Raw genomic sequence first — 20,123 nt, forward strand, 5'->3', positions numbered from 1 at the left:
GCATCTGTTGTAGTACGTTAACCATAGTCAATTCTTGAAGAGAATTCCGCTTCGGCGTATTATTCGAAATCTGAAAGGGTCGATGATTGCACCAGGTTTAACCTCACCTATAAACGTGGCGAGAAATGACGCCGAGAGTCGCGTAGGCAGGACATCGTCGACTAACGGCAGGATTAGTGAAGTAGGTCCACGCAATGAAAACATCATGTTAGCAGAGTGAAAAACATAGTCAAGCTCGCTTGGTATCTTCGCTGTGAATCACAAAATGTGTGGCAAAATTAATCACTAATAAATGGCCTGTATGGGGATCGAACCCACGACCTTCGCGTTATTAGCACGACGCTCTAACCAACTGAGCTAACAGGCCACTAAATGCCAATCATGTGGCAGTCTCGAAAAGTTTTACTTCTTTTCAATAGCAAAAACAAATTTACAATCAGTCCTGAATAACTGAGAAGAATACTGCCAGAAATTCAAATAAAAGATGAAAATTCCGAAATACCAACTGATTATATTCGCCAGAGAAAATATACTGAAAACAAAAAATACACGAAAGTTACGCATGACCGGATCACTTTTACGAACTGCTACAGCGGTTAAATTTTGGGATAAACTTCCGACATCAAATTAACGTGGATACAGCACACTAACAATATCCTAACTAGAATCTGGGAAAGAGCAAATTAGGCTAGAAGCTTATTGGGTTAAATTCAAGGCACAATCAACAAATAATATTATAAAATCTACAACAAGATACATAATACCCATTATAGAATACACATGTTCAGCCTGGATAAACATATCACAAAAACAATTACACAAACTAGGAAAAATACAAAATTCAATCTTAACTTCAGCTTATAAAGTACCCGTAGTACTTCGTCCACGTTCATGCACAAGTATCCAAACACAGAGAGAATTTTCCATAGGCTATTCCATAGTGCACTGAATTATTTTAATAAGAATTGCCATAAAAGTTGTTTATCGTGGGATCTCGACAGATACTACGTACGTGATGAACATAGTCCTCAGCACCTCTCTCCAATAAATACATATTTAAGAAATATAAATGAAGCTGACCACCAAGCACTTCACGTTTAGAATTTGTATAATCTTCGTAGCTATATTTCCTTTCTTTACTTTTTCTTTTAATAAATATCTCAGTATATAAAGAGATTTTAAAAATTAAAAGTAATAACGAAAAATATAAAAAGAACGAAAATCAAAATAATATTTCATAAATTCAGAAAAATAGCATCTCAAGGCAATATATGAATATAGCCCTGAAAAGTGCCGGAGTACTGTGGGTTACTCTGGCCCTAAATCACTACAACGAAGATATTGTGGTAGTCGACATGAAAGTTAGGGATGGAAGAAGAGGTCATTTGCAACGGACCCTCCTGGGTATCCAAAATCCAATATACCCAAATACCCACAAAGAAGAAGCTGTCGGCAAGTGATATTGTCGGCAAACGGGTTGTCGCCGAGCCATCTGTCGATTAGTACTGTTGTCGTTGAATTGAGTGTCGGTCATGTTGGCTATGGCTCGGTTTACAGTGAATAGTTTGTGTTATGTATTTTCGTTTTTCTATGTTAAAGGCGTTTCTTTGGTGTAAACATATATATGTATTTGTGGATTATTTTTATCATCTGAAAGTCTTTTGTTTTTCTTCGTGTGTATAAAGCCAGCATGTATATTCAAGTTTTTATTTTGTATCTTTTAATACTTCGAGACCCGGTCGCACCTAATATGCTCGCCCTTTAAGCTGTAGAGGCATTATAATGTGACGGTCAATCCCATTATTCGTTGGTAAAAGAGTAGCCCAAGAGTTGGCGGTCGGTGGTGATGACAAGCTGTCTTCCCTCTAGTCTTATGCTGCTAAGTTAGGGACGGCTAGCACAGATAGCCCTTGAGTAGTTTTGCGCGAAATTCAAAAAATAACAAATAAATAACTTTTAATACTTTCAATTATGACTGCTATTATGTTTATCATGAAAGATCTTTTCATTTTGCGTTGTACTGCAAAACATCATAGATAAAGAGTTTTATTTTGTTGTGTTTAAATGTGGTTTTTAGTTTAAAGTTTATGCTATTGATCATTTATGGGAACAAGAAGCAGTTAGTGTTTCTTGACCACGTAAAGTCAGTTGATTTTAAAGTCGAAATTAGTAGGAAGAAGTATAATATGCAGACACATTATGCATTTCCTATTTTTGTATTTTAATGTAGGAATTTTCAAAGCTTTTGTGTTGTCTGATTCTAAGCACTCTTTGTATAAACACGTTATCCAGAAAACTACTTTGTTTCCTTCTAGTTGCCTTTGATGTTTACAAAACTCAAGCTCAGTCAAATCAATTCACATCTATGGTTTTCATAAATTTAATAAGTAGAGGTTATGATATTATTTACAAACTACATTTCTACTATATCACACATAGGAGACAGAAAAGTGGAACTTTCCTTCATTTGTTTTCAGTAGCGTGTGATCTGACAACTGTTTTAACAACGAACTCATGCGTTTAATTTGTTGGCTAGAGTGGTTCTCGGTACAACACCATTATTTAATTATTTCCAAGAGTCGTATTCTTTTACATTTTCCGCTTCTTCGACGTTGATTGGTGGTCTGCCTCTAATATCTTTGCTTATATATGTCTCTCTTTCTTTTCTTTTTTTTTTCGTTTTTCGAGCCATACAGAGTTTTATTTAATTCTCTGCATTTCTCCAAAATGTCTAATCTGTCGTTTATTTTGTCTCCTTTCTTGCCTCTGATTGCGTTCGTTCATTAGCGGTTTTATCCATTTTATTATATCTCTTTATCCTCTGACATCACTCCATTACATTTTCTTTCCTTTTTTCTTTCGGTCTTAATCTTTTTTTCATTTCAACCAATCTAACTAATAATGTCTTATTTTCCTTTCCCCGACGATCTTTTCTTCGTTTCTAATGTATATCTTTTAACTTGATTTCTTGTGAGAGTGAAAACAATTTTTTTTCGCGTCTTTTTTTTTCTCGGTAACGTTTATGTCTATTCCAAGATAATGTTACTTTGTTCTTAAGATCATTTATTTCATTTCAAGTGCTTCAAATCTGTTTTCTAGAATTAAATGAAAAGTATTGTTATACTATTCAAGCACATATTTGTCCATTAGTATTGTTTTTATTCTTCCACAATATACGTAACATGCAGAAAAGAAAACTATATAAAACAAGGGAAAGCACTAAAATAAACGAATGACGATAAATCCGTTAAACCTTTCGAAACAGGCACGCTATTTAACAAAAGCTAATTAAAGTAAAACACAGAGAACCGGTCGGTGTGTGTCTAACTAACTTTCATTTCTGTATTCCAGTGCTTGCATGTGTGTGATAAGTCTGCTGGTGTACAATGCTTGAAGAGAATTCCGCTTCGGCGTATTATTCGAAATCTGAAAGGGTCGATGATTGCACCAGGTTTAACCTCACCTATAAACGTGGCGAGAAATGACGCCGAGAGTCGCGTAGGCAGGACATCGTCGACTAACGGCAGGATTAGTGAAGTAGGTCCACGCAATGAAAACATCATGTTAGCAGAGTGAAAAACATAGTCAAGCTCGCTTGGTATCTTCGCTGTGAATCACAAAATGTGTGGCAAAATTAATCACTAATAAATGGCCTGTATGGGGATCGAACCCACGACCTTCGCGTTATTAGCACGACGCTCTAACCAACTGAGCTAACAGGCCACTAAATGCCAATCATGTGGCAGTCTCGAAAAGTTTTACTTCTTTTCAATAGCAAAAACAAATTTACAATCAGTCCTGAATAACTGAGAAGAATACTGCCAGAAATTCAAATAAAAGATGAAAATTCCGAAATACCAACTGATTATATTCGCCAGAGAAAATATACTGAAAACAAAAAATACACGAAAGTTACGCATGACCGGATCACTTTTACGAACTGCTACAGCGGTTAAATTTTTGGGATAAACTTCCGACATCAAATTAACGTGGATACAGCACACTAACAATATCCTAACTAGAATCTGGGAAAGAGCAAATTAGGCTAGAAGCTTATTGGGTTAAATTCAAGGCACAATCAACAAATAATATTATAAAAATCTACAACAAGATACATAATACCCATTATAGAATACACATGTTCAGCCTGGATAAACATATCACAAAAACAATTACACAAACTAGGAAAAATACAAAATTCAATCTTAACTTCAGCTTATAAAGTACCCGTAGTACTTCGTCCACGTTCATGCACAAGTATCCAAACACAGAGAGAATTTTCGATAGGCTATTCCATAGTGCACTGAATTATTTTAATAAGAATTGCCATAAAAGTTGTTTATCGTGGGATCTCGACAGATACTACGTACGTGATGAACATAGTCCTCAGCACCTCTCTCCAATAAATACATATTTAAGAAATATAAATGAAGCTGACCACCAAGCACTTCACGTTTAGAATTTGTATAATCTTCGTAGCTATATTTCCTTTCTTTACTTTTTCTTTTAATAAATATCTCAGTATATAAAGAGATTTTAAAAATTAAAAGTAATAACGAAAAATATAAAAAGAACGAAAATCAAAATAATATTTCATAAATTCAGAAAAATAGCATCTCAAGGCAATATATGAATATAGCCCTGAAAAGTGCCGGAGTACTGTGGGTTACTCTGGCCCTAAATCACTACAACGAAGATATTGTGGTAGTCGACATGAAAGTTAGGGATGGAAGAAGAGGTCATTTGCAACGGACCCTCCTGGGTATCCAAAATCCAATATACCCAAATACCCACAAAGAAGAAGCTGTCGGCAAGTGATATTGTCGGCAAACGGGTTGTCGCCGAGCCATCTGTCGATTAGTACTGTTGTCGTTGAATTGAGTGTCGGTCATGTTGGCTATGGCTCGGTTTACAGTGAATAGTTTGTGTTATGTATTTTCGTTTTTCTATGTTAAAGGCGTTTCTTTGGTGTAAACATATATATGTATTTGTGGATTATTTTATCATCTGAAAGTCTTTTGTTTTTCTTCGTGTGTATAAAGCCAGCATGTATATTCAAGTTTTATTTTGTATCTTTTAATACTTCGAGACCCGGTCGCACCTAATATGCTCGCCCTTTAAGCTGTAGAGGCATTATAATGTGACGGTCAATCCCATTATTCGTTGGTAAAAGAGTAGCCCAAGAGTTGGCGGTCGGTGGTGATGACAAGCTGTCTTCCCTCTAGTCTTATGCTGCTAAGTTAGGGACGGCTAGCACAGATAGCCCTTGAGTAGTTTTGCGCGAAATTCAAAAAATAACAAATAAATAACTTTTAATACTTTCAATTATGACTGCTATTATGTTTATCATGAAAGATCTTTTCATTTTGCGTTGTACTGCAAAACATCATAGATAAAGAGTTTTATTTTGTTGTGTTTAAATGTGGTTTTTAGTTTAAAGTTTATGCTATTGATCATTTATGGGAACAAGAAGCAGTTAGTGTTTCTTGACCACGTAAAGTCAGTTGATTTTAAAGTCGAAATTAGTAGGAAGAAGTATAATATGCAGACACATTATGCATTTCCTATTTTTGTATTTTAATGTAGGAATTTTCAAAGCTTTTGTGTTGTCTGATTCTAAGCACTCTTTGTATAAACACGTTATCCAGAAAACTACTTTGTTTCCTTCTAGTTGCCTTTGATGTTTACAAAACTCAAGCTCAGTCAAATCAATTCACATCTATGGTTTTCATAAATTTAATAAGTAGAGGTTATGATATTATTTACAAACTACATTTCTACTATATCACACATAGGAGACAGAAAAGTGGAACTTTCCTTCATTTGTTTTCAGTAGCGTGTGATCTGACAACTGTTTTAACAACGAACTCATGCGTTTAATTTGTTGGCTAGAGTGGTTCTCGGTACAACACCATTATTTAATTATTTCCAAGAGTCGTATTCTTTTACATTTTCCGCTTCTTCGACGTTGATTGGTGGTCTGCCTCTAATATCTTTGCTTATATATGTCTCTCTTTCTTTTCTTTTTTTTTCGTTTTTCGAGCCATACAGAGTTTTATTTAATTCTCTGCATTTCTCCAAAATGTCTAATCTGTCGTTTATTTTGTCTCCTTTCTTGCCTCTGATTGCGTTCGTTCATTAGCGGTTTTATCCATTTTATTATATCTCTTTATCCTCTGACATCACTCCATTACATTTTCTTTCCTTTTTTCTTTCGGTCTTAATCTTTTTTTCATTTCAACCAATCTAACTAATAATGTCTTATTTTCCTTTCCCCGACGATCTTTTCTTCGTTTCTAATGTATATCTTTTAACTTGATTTCTTGTGAGAGTGAAAACAATTTTTTTTCGCGTCTTTTTTTTTCTCGGTAACGTTTATGTCTATTCCAAGATAATGTTACTTTGTTCTTAAGATCATTTATTTCATTTCAAGTGCTTCAAATCTGTTTTCTAGAATTAAATGAAAAGTATTGTTATACTATTCAAGCACATATTTGTCCATTAGTATTGTTTTTATTCTTCCACAATATACGTAACATGCAGAAAAGAAAACTATATAAAACAAGGGAAAGCACTAAAATAAACGAATGACGATAAATCCGTTAAACCTTTCGAAACAGGCACGCTATTTAACAAAAGCTAATTAAAGTAAAACACAGAGAACCGGTCGGTGTGTGTCTAACTAACTTTCATTTCTGTATTCCAGTGCTTGCATGTGTGTGATAAGTCTGCTGGTGTACAATGCTTGAAGAGAATTCCGCTTCGGCGTATTATTCGAAATCTGAAAGGGTCGATGATTGCACCAGGTTTAACCTCACCGATGAACGTGGCGAGAAATGTCGCCGAGAGTCGCGTAGGCAGGACATCGTCGACTAACGGCAGGATTAGTGAAGTAGGACCACGCAATGAAAACATCATGTTAGCAGAGTGAAAAACATAGTCAAGCTCGCTTGGTATCTTCGCTGTGAATCACAAAATGTGTGGCAAAATTAATCACTAATAAATGGCCTGTATGGGGATCGAACCCACGACCCTCGCGTTATTAGCACGACGCTCTAACCAACTGAGCTAACAGGCCACTAAATGCCAATCATGTGGCAGTCTCGAAAAGTTTTACTTCTTTTCAATAGCAAAAATAAATTTACAACCAGTCCTGAATAACTGAGAAGAATACTGCCAGAAATTCAAATAAAAGATGAAAATTCCGAAATACCAACTGATTATATTCGCCAGAGAAAATATACTGAAAACAAAAAATACACGAAAGTTACGCATGACCGGATCTCTTTTACGAACTGCTACAGCGGTTAAATTTTTGGGATAAACTTCCGACATCAAATTAACGTGGATACAGCACACTAACAATATCCTAACTAGAATCTGGGAAAGAGCAAATTAGGCTAGAAGCTTATTGGGTTAAATTCAAGGCACAATCAACAAATAATATTATAAAAAATCTACAACAAGATACATAATACCCATTATAGAATACACATGTTCAGCCTGGATAAACATATCACAAAAACAATTACACAAACTAGGAAAAATACAAAATTCAATCTTAACTTCAGCTTATAAAGTACCCGTAGTACTTCGTCCACGTTCATGCACAAGTATCCAAACACAGAGAGAATTTTCGATAGGCTATTCCATAGTGCACTGAATTATTTTAATAAGAATTGCCATAAAAGTTGTTTATCGTGGGATCTCGACAGATACTACGTACGTGATGAACATAGTCCTCAGCACCTCTCTCCAATAAATACATATTTAAGAAATATAAATGAAGCTGACCACCAAGCACTTCACGTTTAGAATTTGTATAATCTTCGTAGCTATATTTCCTTTCTTTACTTTTTCTTTTAATAAATATCTCAGTATATAAAGAGATTTTAAAAATTAAAAGTAATAACGAAAAATATAAAAAGAACGAAAATCAAAATAATATTTCATAAATTCAGAAAATAGCATCTCAAGGCAATATATGAATATAGCCCTGAAAAGTGCCGGAGTACTGTGGGTTACTCTGGCCCTAAATCACTACAACGAAGATATTGTGGTAGTCGACATGAAAGTTAGGGATGGAAGAAGAGGTCATTTGCAACGGACCCTCCTGGGTATCCAAAATCCAATATACCCAAATACCCACAAAGAAGAAGCTGTCGGCAAGTGATATTGTCGGCAAACGGGTTGTCGCCGAGCCATCTGTCGATTAGTACTGTTGTCGTTGAATTGAGTGTCGGTCATGTTGGCTATGGCTCGGTTTACAGTGAATAGTTTGTGTTATGTATTTTCGTTTTTCTATGTTAAAGGCGTTTCTTTGGTGTAAACATATATATGTATTTGTGGATTATTTTATCATCTGAAAGTCTTTTGTTTTTCTTCGTGTGTATAAAGCCAGCATGTATATTCAAGTTTTATTTTGTATCTTTTAATACTTCGAGACCCGGTCGCACCTAATATGCTCGCCCTTTAAGCTGTAGAGGCATTATAATGTGACGGTCAATCCCATTATTCGTTGGTAAAAGAGTAGCCCAAGAGTTGGCGGTCGGTGGTGATGACAAGCTGTCTTCCCTCAAGTCTTATGCTGCTAAGTTAGGGACGGCTAGCACAGATAGCCCTTGAGTAGTTTTGCGCGAAATTCAAAAAATAACAAATAAATAACTTTTAATACTTTCAATTATGACTGCTATTATGTTTATCATGAAAGATCTTTTCATTTTGCGTTGTACTGCAAAACATCATAGATAAAGAGTTTTATTTTGTTGTGTTTAAATGTGGTTTTTTAGTTTAAAGTTTATGCTATTGATCATTTATGGGAACAAGAAGCAGTTAGTGTTTCTTGACCACGTAAAGTCAGTTGATTTTAAAGTCGAAATTAGTAGGAAGAAGTATAATATGCAGACACATTATGCATTTCCTATTTTTGTATTTTAATGTAGGAATTTTCAAAGCTTTTGTGTTGTCTGATTCTAAGCACTCTTTGTATAAACACGTTATCCAGAAAACTACTTTGTTTCCTTCTAGTTGCCTTTGATGTTTACAAAACTCAAGCTCAGTCAAATCAATTCACATCTATGGTTTTCATAAATTTAATAAGTAGAGGTTATGATATTATTTACAAACTACATTTCTACTATATCACACATAGGAGACAGAAAAGTGGAACTTTCCTTCATTTGTTTTCAGTAGCGTGTGATCTGACAACTGTTTTTAACAACGAACTCATGCGTTTAATTTGTTGGCTAGAGTGGTTCTCGGTACAACACCATTATTTAATTATTTCCAAGAGTCGTATTCTTTTACATTTTCCGCTTCTTCGACGTTGATTGGTGGTCTGCCTCTAATATCTTTGCTTATATATGTCTCTCTTTCTTTTCTTTTTTTTTCGTTTTTCGAGCCATACAGAGTTTTATTTAATTCTCTGCATTTCTCCAAAATGTCTAATCTGTCGTTTATTTTGTCTCCTTTCTTGCCTCTGATTGCGTTCGTTCATTAGCGGTTTTATCCATTTTATTATATCTCTTTATCCTCTGACATCACTCCATTACATTTTCTTTCCTTTTTTCTTTCGGTCTTAATCTTTTTTTCATTTCAACCAATCTAACTAATAATGTCTTATTTTCCTTTCCCCGACGATCTTTTCTTCGTTTCTAATGTATATCTTTTAACTTGATTTCTTGTGAGAGTGAAAACAATTTTTTTTCGCGTCTTTTTTTTTCTCGGTAACGTTTATGTCTATTCCAAGATAATGTTACTTTGTTCTTAAGATCATTTATTTCATTTCAAGTGCTTCAAATCTGTTTTCTAGAATTAAATGAAAAGTATTGTTATACTATTCAAGCACATATTTGTCCATTAGTATTGTTTTATTCTTCCACAATATACGTAACATGCAGAAAAGAAAACTATATAAAACAAGGGAAAGCACTAAAATAAACGAATGACGATAAATCCGTTAAACCTTTCGAAACAGGCACGCTATTTAACAAAAGCTAATTAAAGTAAAACACAGAGAACCGGTCGGTGTGTGTCTAACTAACTTTCATTTCTGTATTCCAGTGCTTGCATGTGTGTGATAAGTCTGCTGGTGTACAATGCTTGAAGAGAATTCCGCTTCGGCGTATTATTCGAAATCTGAAAGGGTCGATGATTGCACCAGGTTTAACCTCACCGATAAACGTGGCGAGAAATGTCGCCGAGAGTCGCGTAGGCAGGACATCGTCGACTAACGGCAGGATTAGTGAAGTAGGTCCACGCAATGAAAACATCATGTTAGCAGAGTGAAAAACATAGTCAAGCTCGCTTGGTATCTTCGCTGTGAATCACAAAATGTGTGGCAAAATTAATCACTCATAAATGGCCTGTATGGGGATCGAACCCACGACCTTCGCGTTATTAGCACGACGCTCTAACCAACTGAGCTAACAGGCCACTAAATGCCAATCATGTGGCAGTCTCGAAAAGTTTTACTTCTTTTCAATAGCAAAAACAAATTTACAACCAGTCCTGAATAACTGAGAAGAATACTGCCAGAAATTCAAAATAAAGATGAAAATTCCGAAATACCAACTGATTATATTCGCCAGAGAAAATATACTGAAAACAAAAAATACACGAAAGTTACGCATGACCGGATCACTTTTACGAACTGCTACAGCGGTTAAATTTTTGGGATAAACTTCCGACATCAAATTAACGTGGATACAGCACACTAACAATATCCTAACTAGAATCTGGGAAAGAGCAAATTAGGCTAGAAGCTTATTGGGTTAAATTCAAGGCACAATCAACAAATAATATTATAAAAATCTACAACAAGATACATAATACCCATTATAGAATACACATGTTCAGCCTGGATAAACATATCACAAAAACAATTACACAAACTAGGAAAAATACAAAATTCAATCTTAACTTCAGCTTATAAAGTACCCGTAGTACTTCGTCCACGTTCATGCACAAGTATCCAAACACAGAGAGAATTTTCCATAGGCTATTTCATAGTGCACTGAATTATTTTAATAAGAATTGCCATAAAAGTTGTTTATCGTGGGATCTCGACAGATACTACGTACGTGATGAACATAGTCCTCAGCACCTCTCTCCAATAAATACATATTTAAGAAATATAAATGAAGCTGACCACCAAGCACTTCACGTTTAGAATTTGTATAATCTTCGTAGCTATATTTCCTTTCTTTACTTTTTCTTTTAATAAATATCTCAGTATATAAAGAGATTTTAAAAATTAAAAGTAATAACGAAAAATATAAAAAGAACGAAAATCAAAATAATATTTCATAAATTCAGAAAAATAGCATCTCAAGGCAATATATGAATATAGCCCTGAAAAGTGCCGGAGTACTGTGGGTTACTCTGGCCCTAAATCACTACAACGAAGATATTGTGGTAGTCGACATGAAAGTTAGGGATGGAAGAAGAGGTCATTTGCAACGGACCCTCCTGGGTATCCAAAATCCAATATACCCAAATACCCACAAAGAAGAAGCTGTCGGCAAGTGATATTGTCGGCAAACGGGTTGTCGCCGAGCCATCTGTCGATTAGTACTGTTGTCGTTGAATTGAGTGTCGGTCATGTTGGCTATGGCTCGGTTTACAGTGAATAGTTTGTGTTATGTATTTTCGTTTTTCTATGTTAAAGGCGTTTCTTTGGTGTAAACATATATATGTATTTGTGGATTATTTTTATCATCTGAAAGTCTTTTGTTTTTCTTCGTGTGTATAAAGCCAGCATGTATATTCAAGTTTTTATTTTGTATCTTTTAATACTTCGAGACCCGGTCGCACCTAATATGCTCGCCCTTTAAGCTGTAGAGGCATTATAATGTGACGGTCAATCCCATTATTCGTTGGTAAAAGAGTAGCCCAAGAGTTGGCGGTCGGTGGTGATGACAAGCTGTCTTCCCTCTAGTCTTATGCTGCTAAGTTAGGGACGGCTAGCACAGATAGCCCTTGAGTAGTTTTGCGCGAAATTCAAAAAATAACAAATAAATAACTTTTAATACTTTCAATTATGACTGCTATTATGTTTATCATGAAAGATCTTTTCATTTTGCGTTGTACTGCAAAACATCATAGATAAAGAGTTTTATTTTGTTGTGTTTAAATGTGGTTTTTAGTTTAAAGTTTATGCTATTGATCATTTATGGGAACAAGAAGCAGTTAGTGTTTCTTGACCACGTAAAGTCAGTTGATTTTAAAGTCGAAATTAGTAGGAAGAAGTATAATATGCAGACACATTATGCATTTCCTATTTTTGTATTTTAATGTAGGAATTTTCAAAGCTTTTGTGTTGTCTGATTCTAAGCACTCTTTGTATAAACACGTTATCCAGAAAACTACTTTGTTTCCTTCTAGTTGCCTTTGATGTTTACAAAACTCAAGCTCAGTCAAATCAATTCACATCTATGGTTTTCATAAATTTAATAAGTAGAGGTTATGATATTATTTACAAACTACATTTCTACTATATCACACATAGGAGACAGAAAAGTGGAACTTTCCTTCATTTGTTTTCAGTAGCGTGTGATCTGACAACTGTTTTTAACAACGAACTCATGCGTTTAATTTGTTGGCTAGAGTGGTTCTCGGTACAACACCATTATTTAATTATTTCCAAGAGTCGTATTCTTTTACATTTTCCGCTTCTTCGACGTTGATTGGTGGTCTGCCTCTAATATCTTTGCTTATATATGTCTCTCTTTCTTTTCTTTTTTTTTTCGTTTTTCGAGCCAATCAGAGTTTTATTTAATTCTCTGCATTTCTCCAAAATGTCTAATCTGTCGTTTATTTTGTCTCCTTTCTTGCCTCTGATTGCGTTCGTTCATTAGCGGTTTTATCCATTTTATTATATCTCTTTATCCTCTGACATCACTCCATTACATTTTCTTTCCTTTTTTCTTTCGGTCTTAATCTTTTTTTCATTTCAACCAATCTAACTAATAATGTCTTATTTTCCTTTCCCCGACGATCTTTTCTTCGTTTCTAATGTATATCTTTTAACTTGATTTCTTGTGAGAGTGAAAACAATTTTTTTTCGCGTTTTTTTTTTTCGGTAACGTTTATGTCTATTCCAAGGTAATGTTACTTAGTTCTTAAGATCTTTTATTTCATTTCAAGTGCTTCAAATCTGTTTTCTAGAATTAAATGAAAAGTATTGTTATACTATTCAAGCACATATTTGTCCATTAGTATTGTTTTATTCTTCCACAATATACGTAACATGCAGAAAAGAAAACTATATAAAAACAAGGGAAAGCACTAAAATAAACGAATGACGATAAATCCGTTAAACCTTTCGAAACAGGCACGCTATTCAACAAAAGCTAATTAAAGTAAAACACAGAGAACCGGTCGGTGTGTGTCTAACTAACTTTCATTTCTGTATTCCAGTGCTTGCATGTGTGTGATAAGTCTGCTGGTGTACAATGCTTGAAGAGAATTCCGCTTCGGCGTATTATTCGAAATCTGAAAGGGTCGATGATTGCACCAGGTTTAACCTCACCTATAAACGTGGCGAGAAATGACGCCGAGAGTCGCGTAGGCAGGACATCGTCGACTAACGGCAGGATTAGTGAAGTAGGACCACGCAATGAAAACATCATGTTAGCAGAGTGAAAAACATAGTCAAGCTCGCTTGGTATCTTCGCTGTGGCAAAATTAATTACTCGTAAATGGCCTGTATGGGGATCGAACCCACGACCTTCGCGTTATTAGCACGACGCTCTAACCAACTGAGCTAACAGGCCACTAAATGCCAAACATGTGGCAGTCTCGAAAAGTTTTACTTCTTTTCAATAGCAAAAACAAATTTACAATCAGTCCGGAATAACTGAGAAGAATACTGCCAGAAATTCAAATAAAAGATGAAAATTCCGAAATACCAACTGATTATATTCGCCAGAGAAAATATACTGAAAACAAAAAATACACGAAAGTTACGCATGACCGGATCTCTTTTACGAACTGCTACAGCGGTTAAATTTTTGGGATAAACTTCCGACATCAAATTAACGTGGATACAGCACACTAACAATATCCTAACTAGAATCTGGGAAAGAGCAAATTAGGCTAGAAGCTTATTGGGTTAAATTCAAGGCACAATCAACAAATAATATTATAAAATCTACAACAAGATACATAATACCCATTATAGAATACACATGTTCAGCCTGGATAAACATATCACAAAAACAATTACACAAACTAGGAAAAATACAAAATTCAATCTTAACTTCAGCTTATAAAGTACCCGTAGTACTTCGTCCACGTTCATGCACAAGTATCCAAACACAGAGAGAATTTTCCATAGGCTATTTCATAGTGCACTGAATTATTTTAATAAGAATTGCCATAAAAGTTGTTTATCGTGGGATCTCGACAGATACTACGTACGTGATGAACATAGTCCTCAGCACCTCTCTCCAATAAATACATATTTAAGAAATATAAATGAAGCTGACCACCAAGCACTTCACGTTTAGAATTTGTATAATCTTCGTAGCTATATTTCCTTTCTTTACTTTTTTCTTTTAATAAATATCTCAGTATATAAAGAGATTTTAAAAATTAAAAGTAATAACGAAAAATATAAAAGAACGAAAATCAAAATAATATTTCATAAATTCAGAAAAATAGCATCTCAAGGCAATATATGAATATAGCCCTGAAAAGTGCCGGAGTACTGTGGGTTACTCTGGCCCTAAATCACTACAACGAAGATATTGTGGTAGTCGACATGAAAGTTAGGGATGGAAGAAGAGGTCATTTGCAACGGACCCTCCTGGGTATCCAAAATCCAATATACCCAAATACCCACAAAGAAGAAGCTGTCGGCAAGTGATATTGTCGGCAAACGGGTTGTCGCCGAGCCATCTGTCGATTAGTACTGTTGTCGTTGAATTGAGTGTCGGTCATGTTGGCTATGGCTCGGTTTACAGTGAATAGTTTGTGTTATGTATTTTCGTTTTTCTATGTTAAAGGCGTTTCTTTGGTGTAAACATATATATGTATTTGTGGATTATTTTATCATCTGAAAGTCTTTTGTTTTTCTTCGTGTGTATAAAGCCAGCATGTATATTCAAGTTTTATTTTGTATCTTTTACTTCGAGACCCGGTCGCACCTAATATGCTCGCCCTTTAAGCTGTAGAGGCATTATAATGTGACGGTCAATCCCATTATTCGTTGGTAAAAGAGTAGCCCAAGAGTTGGCGGTCGGTGGTGATGACAAGCTGTCTTCCCTCTAGTCTTATGCTGCTAAGTTAGGGACGGCTAGCACAGATAGCCCTTGAGTAGTTTTGCGCGAAATTCAAAAAATAACAAATAAATAACTTTTAATACTTTCAATTATGACTGCTATTATGTTTATCATGAAAGATCTTTTCATTTTGCGTTGTACTGCAAAACATCATAGATAAAGAGTTTTATTTTGTTGTGTTTAAATGTGGTTTTTAGTTTAAAGTTTATGCTATTGATCATTTATGGGAACAAGAAGCAGTTAGTGTTTCTTGACCACGTAAAGTCAGTTGATTTTAAAGTCGAAATTAGTAGGAAGAAGTATAATATGCAGACACATTATGCATTTCCTATTTTTGTATTTTAATGTAGGAATTTTCAAAGCTTTTGTGTTGTCTGATTCTAAGCACTCTTTGTATAAACACGTTATCCAGAAAACTACTTTGTTTCCTTCTAGTTGCCTTTGATGTTTACAAAACTCAAGCTCAGTCAAATCAATTCACATCTATGGTTTTCATAAATTTAATAAGTAGAGGTTATGATATTATTTACAAACTACATTTCTACTATATCACACATAGGAGACAGAAAAGTGGAACTTTCCTTCATTTGTTTTCAGTAGCGTGTGATCTGACAACTGTTTTAACAACGAACTCATGCGTTTAATTTGTTGGCTAGAGTGGTTCTCGGTACAACACCATTATTTAATTATTTCCAAGAGTCGTATTCTTTTACATTTTCCGCTTCTTCGACGTTGATTGGTGGTCTGCCTCTAATATCTTTGCTTATATATGTCTCTCTTTCTTTTCTTTTTTTTTCGTTTTTCGAGCCATACAGAGTTTTATTTAATTCTCTGCATTTCTCCAAAATGTCTAATCTGTCGTTTATTTTGTCTCCTTTCTTGCCTCTGATTGCGTTCGTTCATTAGCGGTTTTATCCATTTTATTATATCTCTTTATCCTCTGACATCACTCCATTACATTTTCTTTCCTTTTTTCTTTCGGTCTTAATCTTTTTTTCATTTCAACCAATCTAACTAATAATGTCTTATTTTCCTTTCCCCGACGATCTTTTCTTCGTTTCTAATGTATATCTTTTAACTTGATTTCTTGTGAGAGTGAAAACAATTTTTTTTCGCGTCTTTTTTTTTCTCGGTAACGTTTATGTCTATTCCAAGATAATGTTACTTTGTTCTTAAGATCATTTATTTCATTTCAAGTGCTTCAAATCTGTTTTCTAGAATTAAATGAAAAGTATTGTTATACTATTCAAGCACATATTTGTCCATTAGTATTGTTTTTATTCTTCCACAATATACGTAACATGCAGAAAAGAAAACTATATAAAAACAAGGGAAAGCACTAAAATAAACGAATGACGATAAATCCGTTAAACCTTTCGAAACAGGCACGCTATTTAACAAAAGCTAATTAAAGTAAAACACAGAGAACCGGTCGGTGTGTGTCTAACTAACTTTCATTTCTGTATTCCAGTGCTTGCATGTGTGTGATAAGTCTGCTGGTGTACAATGCTTGAAGAGAATTCCGCTTCGGCGTATTATTCGAAATCTGAAAGGGTCGATGATTGCACCAGGTTTAACCTCACCTATAAACGTGGCGAGAAATGACGCCGAGAGTCGCGTAGGCAGGACATCGTCGACTAACGGCAGGATTAGTGAAGTAGGTCCACGCAATGAAAACATCATGTTAGCAGAGTGAAAAACATAGTCAAGCTCGCTTGGTATCTTCGCTGTGAATCACAAAATGTGTGGCAAAATTAATCACTAATAAATGGCCTGTATGGGGATCGAACCCACGACCTTCGCGTTATTAGCACGACGCTCTAACCAACTGAGCTAACAGGCCACTAAATGCCAATCATGTGGCAGTCTCGAAAAGTTTTACTTCTTTTCAATAGCAAAAACAAATTTACAATCAGTCCTGAATAACTGAGAAGAATACTGCCAGAAATTCAAATAAAAGATGAAAATTCCGAAATACCAACTGATTATATTCGCCAGAGAAAATATACTGAAAACAAAAAATACACGAAAGTTACGCATGACCGGATCACTTTTACGAACTGCTACAGCGGTTAAATTTTTGGGATAAACTTCCGACATCAAATTAACGTGGATACAGCACACTAACAATATCCTAACTAGAATCTGGGAAAGAGCAAATTAGGCTAGAAGCTTATTGGGTTAAATTCAAGGCACAATCAACAAATAATATTATAAAAATCTACAACAAGATACATAATACCCATTATAGAATACACATGTTCAGCCTGGATAAACATATCACAAAAACAATTACACAAACTAGGAAAAATACAAAATTCAATCTTAACTTCAGCTTATAAAGTACCCGTAGTACTTCGTCCACGTTCATGCACAAGTATCCAAACACAGAGAGAATTTTCCATAGGCTATTTCATAGTGCACTGAATTATTTTAATAAGAATTGCCATAAAAGTTGTTTATCGTGGGATCTCGACAGATACTACGTACGTGATGAACATAGTCCTCAGCACCTCTCTCCAATAAATACATATTTAAGAAATATAAATGAAGCTGACCACCAAGCACTTCACGTTTAGAATTTGTATAATCTTCGTAGCTATATTTCCTTTCTTTACTTTTTCTTTTAATAAATATCTCAGTATATAAAGAGATTTTAAAAATTAAAAGTAATAACGAAAAATATAAAAAAGAACGAAAATCAAAATAATATTTCATAAATTCAGAAAAATAGCATCTCAAGGCAATATATGAATATAGCCCTGAAAAGTGCCGGAGTACTGTGGGTTACTCTGGCCCTAAATCACTACAACGAAGATATTGTGGTAGTCGACATGAAAGTTAGGGATGGAAGAAGAGGTCATTTGCAACGGACCCTCCTGGGTATCCAAAATCCAATATACCCAAATACCCACAAAGAAGAAGCTGTCGGCAAGTGATATTGTCGGCAAACGGGTTGTCGCCGAGCCATCTGTCGATTAGTACTGTTGTCGTTGAATTGAGTGTCGGTCATGTTGGCTATGGCTCGGTTTACAGTGAATAGTTTGTGTTATGTATTTTCGTTTTTCTATGTTAAAGGCGTTTCTTTGGTGTAAACATATATATGTATTTGTGGATTATTTTTATCATCTGAAAGTCTTTTGTTTTTCTTCGTGTGTATAAAGCCAGCATGTATATTCAAGTTTTTATTTTGTATCTTTTAATACTTCGAGACCCGGTCGCACCTAATATGCTCGCCCTTTAAGCTGTAGAGGCATTATAATGTGACGGTCAATCCCATTATTCGTTGGTAAAAGAGTAGCCCAAGAGTTGGCGGTCGGTGGTGATGACAAGCTGTCTTCCCTCTAGTCTTATGCTGCTAAGTTAGGGACGGCTAGCACAGATAGCCCTTGAGTAGTTTTGCGCGAAATTCAAAAAATAACAAATAAATAACTTTTAATACTTTCAATTATGACTGCTATTATGTTTATCATGAAAGATCTTTTCATTTTGCGTTGTACTGCAAAACATCATAGATAAAGAGTTTTATTTTGTTGTATTTAAATGTGGTTTTTAGTTTAAAGTTTATGCTATTGATCATTTATGGGAACAAGAAGCAGTTAGTGTTTCTTGACCACGTAAAGTCAGTTGATTTTAAAGTCGAAATTAGTAGGAAGAAGTATAATATGCAGACACATTATGCATTTCCTATTTTTGTATTTTAATGTAGGAATTTTCAAAGCTTTTGTGTTGTCTGATTCTAAGCACTCTTTGTATAAACACGTTATCCAGAAAACTACTTTGTTTCCTTCTAGTTGCCTTTGATGTTTACAAAACTCAAGCTCAGTCAAATCAATTCACATCTATGGTTTTCATAAATTTAATAAGTAGAGGTTATGATATTATTTACAAACTACATTTCTACTATATCACACATAGGAGACAGAAAAGTGGAACTTTCCTTCATTTGTTTTCAGTAGCGTGTGATCTGACAACTGTTTTAACAACGAACTCATGCGTTTAATTTGTTGGCTAGAGTGGTTCTCGGTACAACACCATTATTTAATTATTTCCAAGAGTCGTATTCTTTTACATTTTCCGCTTCTTCGACGTTGATTGGTGGTCTGCCTCTAATATCTTTGCTTATATATGTCTCTCTTTCTTTTCTTTTTTTTTCGTTTTTCGAGCCATACAGAGTTTTATTTAATTCTCTGCATTTCTCCAAAATGTCTAATCTGTCGTTTATTTTGTCTCCTTTCTTGCCTCTGATTGCGTTCGTTCATTAGCGGTTTTATCCATTTTATTATATCTCTTTATCCTCTGACATCACTCCATTACATTTTCTTTCCTTTTTTCTTTCGGTCTTAATCTTTTTTCATTTCAACCAATCTAACTAATAATGTCTTATTTTCCTTTCCCCGACGATCTTTTCTTCGTTTCTAATGTATATCTTTTAACTTGATTTCTTGTGAGAGTGAAAACAATTTTTTTTCGCGTCTTTTTTTTTCTCGGTAACGTTTATGTCTATTCCAAGATAATGTTACTTTGTTCTTAAGATCTTTTATTTCATTTCAAGTGCTTCAAATCTGTTTTCTAGAATTAAATGAAAAGTATTGTTATACTATTCAAGCACATATTTGTCCATTAGTATTGTTTTATTCTTCCACAATATACGTAACATGCAGAAAAGAAAACTATATAAAAACAAGGGAAAGCACTAAAATAAACGAATGACGATAAATCCGTTAAACCTTTCGAAACAGGCACGCTATATGTCTATTTTAAAAGGTAAAATGTATAATCGTAAACATTTTTGAAAAATGGCTCCAAAGTTTTGCTACCATTTGAGGTTTCAAGAGG

The 20,123-nt window shown here is 34.6% G+C and overlaps 6 non-coding genes across 6 annotated transcripts; all 6 read right to left on the reverse strand.

Annotated features, from left to right (window-relative positions):
• Positions 1 to 293: 293 nt before the first annotated feature.
• Positions 294 to 367, reverse strand: TRNAI-AAU (transfer RNA isoleucine (anticodon AAU)). Its single transcript has one exon. It is a non-coding gene; the product is annotated as a tRNA-Ile (tRNA).
• Positions 368 to 3,649: 3,282 nt separating this feature from the next.
• On the reverse strand, positions 3,650 to 3,723 carry TRNAI-AAU (transfer RNA isoleucine (anticodon AAU)). The gene has a single exon. It is a non-coding gene; the product is annotated as a tRNA-Ile (tRNA).
• A 3,281-nt stretch (positions 3,724 to 7,004) lies between these two features.
• Positions 7,005 to 7,078, reverse strand: TRNAI-AAU (transfer RNA isoleucine (anticodon AAU)). The gene has a single exon. It is a non-coding gene; the product is annotated as a tRNA-Ile (tRNA).
• Positions 7,079 to 10,360: 3,282 nt separating this feature from the next.
• On the reverse strand, positions 10,361 to 10,434 carry TRNAI-AAU (transfer RNA isoleucine (anticodon AAU)). Its single transcript has one exon. It is a non-coding gene; the product is annotated as a tRNA-Ile (tRNA).
• A 3,267-nt stretch (positions 10,435 to 13,701) lies between these two features.
• On the reverse strand, positions 13,702 to 13,775 carry TRNAI-AAU (transfer RNA isoleucine (anticodon AAU)). Its single transcript has one exon. It is a non-coding gene; the product is annotated as a tRNA-Ile (tRNA).
• A 3,278-nt stretch (positions 13,776 to 17,053) lies between these two features.
• TRNAI-AAU (transfer RNA isoleucine (anticodon AAU)) lies at positions 17,054 to 17,127 on the reverse strand. Its single transcript has one exon. It is a non-coding gene; the product is annotated as a tRNA-Ile (tRNA).
• Between the last annotated feature and the right edge of the window lie 2,996 nt (positions 17,128 to 20,123).

Source organism: Tachypleus tridentatus, chromosome 6 (assembly GCF_004210375.1).
Source record: "Tachypleus tridentatus isolate NWPU-2018 chromosome 6, ASM421037v1, whole genome shotgun sequence".
NCBI classification, from domain to species: Eukaryota; Metazoa; Arthropoda; class Merostomata; order Xiphosura; family Limulidae; genus Tachypleus; species Tachypleus tridentatus.